The following is a 7,014-nucleotide window of genomic DNA, read 5'->3' as shown; positions in this document are numbered from 1 at the left end:
TGGGGTTCAGCAAGCAGATCAAAGCACATGTGCAGATGCTGACTGCTGCCTTTGTCTCAGGTCTTAGGGAACCAATCCGGAAAGGTCTGCTTCTAGCACGACCAGAGTACAAGACAATGGAAAGTGATAAGTTGTTGTTGGTGGCAAAGGGTCTAGAATCAGCACAGGGTAGTAAAAAAAATTACTCCTCTCATGATGGCCTCTGGTACACCATATTTGGACCGCCCAACAAGACCAATGCCACGCCTCTGTTACACCTGGACTGTCATGCCCCAAGGTGCACAGAACTCTCCTACCCAGTTTGCCAAAGCAATGGGACTCATCCTGGACATGCGGATGAAACTCCACCCGGACATTGTCCTCCTCCAGTATGTTGATGACCTCCTGCTGTGTGCGAACACCTTCGGTGACGCCTCCATATTTTCAGAGCCTCCTCCACTACCTGGCTGAACAAGGTTGCAAGGCTTCAAAGCAAAAAGTCCAGTGGTGTAGAGAGAAAGTGATTTTCCTAGGTCATTGCATCTCCCAAGGCACCCGACACCGTACTGAAGAAAGGGTTGCAACAATCAAGGCCATCCCCCTGCCTCAAGGACAGAAGCCGCTCCATGCTTTCCTAGGACTAATCTACTGCCGTGCTTGGATCCCAGAAGCCTCCCTTTTGATGCAACCCCTCTACAAAGCTTTGAAATCCAACCTCTTCCTGCTTTCACCAGAGGCTGTGAACAACTTTGAAATGCTGAAGAAGATCCTTTCGACAGCCCCCGCTTTGGGCCTATCTGACTATGGAAAGACTTTCAAACTGTTTGTCTCAGAGAGACAAGGACATGCCACAGGAGTTCTAACCCAAACCCATGGCAGTAGACTCAGACCCATGGGGTACTACTCTGGCCAATAGACATGTGCAGAGTAAAATATTTCGTTTCGGAATTTCGTTTTCGTCCGAAAACTTAATTTATTTAGTTACTCCCAAAATTCGTTTTTATTTATTTCGTTTTTCGTTCAAAAATTGCATTCGTCCGAAAATCCACATGAATTACGGTCGAATCTGTCTTGGAAGGCTTATGGTGTCTGTCAATGTATAAAGAAGATTTGACGGAGCTAACTATATAGCATACTTTAGAACCCTATTAAAGTCTATGGGACTCCAACGTTCAAAATCTAAAGTGCTAATTTTAAAGGCTAATTTGCAAGTTACTGTCCTAAAAAGTGTTTGGGGACCCGGGTCCTGCCCCAGGGGACATGTATCAATGCAAAAAAAAGTTTTAAAAACGGCCGTTTTTTCGGGAGCAGTGATTTTAATAATGATTAAAGTGAAACAATAAAAGTGTAATATTCCTTTAAATTTCGTAGGGGGGGGGTTGTCTATAGTATGCCTGTGAAGGGGCGCATGTTTCCCGTGCTTAGAATTGTCCCTGCACAAAGTGTCATTTATGCAGGAAAAAAAGTCATTTAAAATCACTCGCAGCTATAATGAATTGTCGGCTCCGTAATACAGAGAACACTCATTGAAAGTCATTGATAAAAAAATAAATAAAAAAAAAAGCGTGGGGGTCCCCCAAATTCAATTACCAGGCCCTTCAGGTCTGGTATGGATATTAAGGGGAACCCTGCCTCAAATTTAAGAAAAAATTTGACGTGGGGTTCCCCCTAAATATCCATAACCAGACCCTTCAGGTCTGGTATGGATATTAAGGGGAACCCCGCGTCAAATTTAAAAAAAAATTGACGTGGGGTTCCCCCTAAAAATCCATACCAGACCCTTTATCCGAGCACGCAACCTGGCAGGCCGCAGGAAAAGAGGGGGGGACGAAAGAGTGGCCCCCCTCCCTCCTGAACCGTACCAGGCCACATGCCCTCAACATTGGGAGGATGCTTTGGGGGTCTGTGACCCCTCAAAGCACCTTGTCCCCATGTTGATGAGGACAAGGGCCTCATCCCCACAACCCTGGCCGGTGGTTGTGGAGGTCTGCGGGCGGGGGGCTTATCAGAATCTGGAAGCCCCCTTTAACAAGGGGACCCCCAGATCCCGGCCCCCCCCCCTGTTTGAAATGGTAAGGGGGTACAAAAGTACCCCTACCATTTCACAAAGAAAATGTAAAAAATGGTTAAATAAAACAAACACACTTTTGAAAAATTCCTTTATTAAAAATAAAAAAATAAAAAAAAGATTCCAGCGGCGGTAATCCACTCTTGCTATCCAGCGACGGACGGTCATCTCTCCAGCGATGTCTCATCTCATCCAGCGCAGCGATCCATCCTTCTTCTGTCTCCTCCACGGAGACACTACAGGCATTCCAGCGGCTGACGTTTCTTATATAAGGAGGGCGGGGCCACCCGTCACCTGACCCCGCCCCCTCTGACGCAAGGGGAAACCCGGGGTTCCCCGTGACGTATGGGTGACCCCGCCCCCCCTCTGATGCAACGGAAACCTGCCTGTGTTACATCAGAGGGGTGCGGGTCACCCCTACGTCACAGGGAACCCCGGGTTTCCCCTTGCGTCAGAGGGGGGCGGGGTCAGGTGACGGGTGGCCCCGCCCTCCGTATATAAGAAACGTCAGCCGCCGGAATGCCTGCAGTGTCTCCGTGGAGGAGATGGAAGAAGGATGTATTCGCTGCGCTGGATGAGATGAGACATCGCTGGAGAGATGACCGTCCGTCGCTGGATAGCAAGAGTGGATTACCGCCGCTGGAATCTTTTTTTTATTTTTAATAAAGGAATTTTTCAAAAGTGTGTTTGTTTTATTTAACCATTTTTTACACTTTCTTTGTGAAATGGTAGGGGTACTTTTGTACCCCCTTACCATTTCAAACAGGGGGGGGCCGGGATCTGGGGGTCCCCTTGTTAAAGGGGGCTTCCAGATTCTGATAAGCCCTCCGCCCGCAGACCTCCACAACCACCAGCCAGGGTTGTGGGGATGAGGCCCTTGTCCTCATCAACATGGGGACAAGGTGCTTTGAGGGGTCACAGACCCCCAAAGCATCCTCCCAATGTTGAGGGCATGTGGCCTGGTACGGTTCAGGGGGGAGGGGGGCCGCTCTCTCGTCCCCCCCTCTTTTCCTGCGGCCTGCCAGGTTGCGTGCTCGGATAAAGGGTCTGGTATGGATTTTTAGGGGGAACCCCACGTCAATTTTTTTTTTAATTTGATGCAGGGTTCCCCTTAATATCCATACCAGACCTGAAGGGTCTGGTTATGGATATTTAGGGGGAACCTCACGTCAAATTTTTTCTTAAATTTGAGGCAGGGTTCCCCTTAATATCCATATCAGACCTGAAGGGCCTGGTAATTGAATTTGGGGGACCCCCACACTTTTTTTTTTATTTTTTTTTATCAATGACTTTCAATGAGTGTTCTCTGTATTACGGAGCCGACAATTCATTATAGCTGCGAGTGATTTTAAAGGACTTTTTTTCCTGCATAAATGACACTTTGTGCAGGGACAATTCTAAGCACGGGAAACATGCGCCCCTTCACAGGCATACTATAGACAACCCCCACCCCTACGAAATTTAAAGGAATATTACACTTTTATTGTTTCACTTTAATCATTATTAAAATCACTGCTCCCGAAAAAACTGACGTTTTTAAAACTTTTTTTTGCATTGATACATGTCCCCTGGGGCAGGACCCAATCTCCTATTCTATATCGAACTGTTGTAACAATGAAAACGAACGAAAATAAAGCATTTATTTATGTTGGATCTTTCGTTTTTCGGATTTTGTGCTTTCGTTATCACTTGTCAAAACGAAAACGAAAATAGCTGAAATTCGGACGAAAACGAATGCACATGTCTACTGGCCAATTGGACTCAGTGGCGAGGGGGGCCCCTCCTGCCTCAGAGCTGTTTTTGCAGCCCAAATTCTCCTAGACAAGACTGAAGACCTCGTTCTGGGCCATCCCTTAACCCTCCTCGCCCCACATGACATCACTGCTATACTGAACCAGACCCAGCCCAGACACCTGTCTTCACAGAGGCACCTCAGACTCCAGTGTGCCTTGCTTCTCCCTGACAACATTACCATCCTTCGATGTAATACTCTCAACCCATCCACTCTGCATCCCATTCTCAAGGGGGGAACCTTTTTGGAAGATGGTCCTCACCAAACTGCCCATGACTGCTTCGAAGTGATGAAGATGGAGACATCACACCTACCGACAGTCAGTGAAACAGCCCTTAAGAACCCTGACCTGACAATTTTTGTGGATGGTTCCAGATAAGCAGATGAGGCTGGACGGTACCACACAGGATATGCAGTCACTACTGAAGACACAGTTCTCCAGGCCTCAGCGTTACCCCTCTCTATGTCTGCCCAAGAAGAACTGCAAGCTCTAACTATGGCATGCAAATTGGCCGAAGGCAAGCGAGCCAACATTTACACAGACTCGAGATATGCTCTGGGAGTTGCCTGCGATTTTTGGGATCATCTGGAAAATCAGAGGGTTCCTGACAGCTGCAGGAACACCTGTGAAACACAGTACGGCTATCAAGAACTTGATGGATGCCTTATTTCTCCCAACACAAGTAGCTATACTTAAAGTAAAAGCGCACTGCAAAATGCACGAGGCAATCACCTGGCAGATACTGGCGCAAAGCAAGCAGCAGATGGGACGCGAGAAGTGGTCAGCAGAGTGAATGCAGCACCTATCCTAGATGACCCGATAGATGATCTCGAAGAGACAACGCGAACGATCATGACTCTGCAAAACCCTCCTGTGAGCAGAACTCACCTCAAGGAACAGGAGGCAGCTGACAAAGAAGAAAAGGATGTGTGGATCAAGAAAGGAGCCACAGAAGTTGAAGGAATCATGGAGTTGAACAAGAGACCGTGCCTACCGCGGATAATGTTCCCTGCAGTGGTATAATGGGCCCATGGTGCCTCTCACCTGTCGAAAACTCTGATGAATGCCTTAATCAACAAATACTACCTAGCCCCAGGCATCACCCCGCTTACCAACAACTTCTGCAGATCATGTGCTATCTGTGCCAAATGCAATCCTGGAAGAACAGAAAAGGTATCCTTGAAACACTTGGCAAAGGCCCAGTACCCCTTCCAGCGGATACATATCGACCACATCCAGATGCCAAGAAGCGGCCGATATGACTATGCTTTAACGGTCATTTGCATGTTTTCCGGATGACTGGAAGCCTATCCGGTGGCCAACATGTCCGCCAAGACTACCGCAAAAAGACTCTTGTCTGAAATAGTGTGTAGATATGGTGTCCCAGAGGTTATAGAGAGTGATCAGGGGGCGGCTTTCATGGCCTCAGTAAACAAAGATATATGGACAGCCTTAGGAGTCACACTAGCCTTTCACACCCCATACAACCCCCAGAGTAGTGGGAAGGTGGAAAGACTAAATGGCACAATAAAGTCCAGGATGCTGAAAATGTCTCAGGAAACAGGAATGAGTTGGCCAGACAGCCTACCCATTGCCCTGTTCAGTGTCAGGACACCCCAAGGGGAAATCATGGTTTGTCACCCTATGAGATATTTTTTGGTTCAGCCCCCAGACTGGGTTGTTATTTTCCACAACAGTTGCAACTACAATCAGATGTATTAACTGATGTGACTGCTTTATCTCGGGAATTAACCAGTATCCATGCGCAAGTGTTTTCCTCTATCCCAGATCCTGAATGAGATACGGGATCGCACAGGTTAATCCCTGGAGATTGCGTTTTGGTGAAGAAGTTTGTGAGGAAACACACCCTTGAACCCAGATACGATGGACCTTTCCAAGTCCTTCTGACAACCTCCACATCAGTTAAAGATGGCCGGAAAGAACTCGTGGATACATGCCTCCCATTGCAAGAAAGTCCCTGTGCCCGAAGAAGGTGAGGCTGAGGCGCCCAAGCCATGATCCTGTTTATCCTTTTTGTTGTGATTTATGCTCAGGCCCAAGAGGTGGCCATAAAACAAAAAGATGGTATGACTCAATTCTGGTATAACTCATCTAACACACGTGTTGTCACGTTCATATCCCCTTATGGTAAAATACTGGGCATAGACTATTAGTCGGAACCAGAGACATAGCACTGGATTCGGGAACCTTGTATGTGTGTGTCACTGACACCTACTGGGGTGACAACTGATTATTGGGGAGCAGTGGGTTGGAACACTGGAGATACAAAATGGGGATAGGAGCCCGAAACCGCCAAAAATAGGAAAGACATGAATGGGAAATCACTTCTAGACAGAATGACAATTGACAAACAACAAGGATGGTATGCTGAAAAGGAGTTTAGACTGACCATTGAAAACCCCAGCCCAGGAGACAACAGGACCTATGTTTTCGGCATATGGTGGGGAAGTGGGTATTACAGCGATAGGAAACCTTTCCAACTAAAAGACATGTTCAACAATCCAGAGTGGACAGGTTCCAAGTTTGCACCTAACTCTAACCCCCTGAAGCCCCATATGCAAACAATAGGGGACATGGTAGCCATAGTGAACCCTACCTTTGAGGATACTATGGCTGCAGAAACCGGATTCTCAGACCTTAGCCATCCAGAAACTTGAAGACTTGTCCAGAGAGCTAAAACAGAATTCAGGGAATTTCACCTGGATAAAGGGGGGATCGGCAGGGATTGTTGACCCAGATAGGAATAGCTATCCTGGTAATGGCGGCTATAATCTGCTGCATTCTCCCCTGCATCAGGAAGTGTGTAGAAAAGGCTGTTGATCAAGCTACCCCTACATTGGTGAACCAAGAAACCCCAGACGATGACGACGATGTTTATGCAAGACTTGATGATGCCTATGATGACAGTTATGTGTTATGCTCCGTTACAGTCACCCTCCCCTGAGATGCAACACTGTAGGGCCATAGGGACAGACAGCACCTGGCTACATTTCACCAGTTGTATCGGGGGGGAGGGGGAGGAGGGTGGTGAGCTAGTCACTGCCCTTTCCCCATATACAGCTTAAAAGAGTTGCAGAGGGGAATGATGAGCCGGTGATCATAGGTGGTCTTTTAGTGTGAGGGACAGTTTTGTGAAATAAGCATTTCAAGGGG

Source organism: Lithobates pipiens, unplaced genomic scaffold (assembly GCF_037356315.1).
Source record: "Lithobates pipiens isolate NorthernLeopardFrog02 unplaced genomic scaffold, aLitPip1_a1.2 Scaffold_23, whole genome shotgun sequence".
Lineage (NCBI taxonomy): Eukaryota > Metazoa > Chordata > Amphibia > Anura > Ranidae > Lithobates > Lithobates pipiens.
This window is presented reverse-complemented; position numbering follows the sequence as displayed.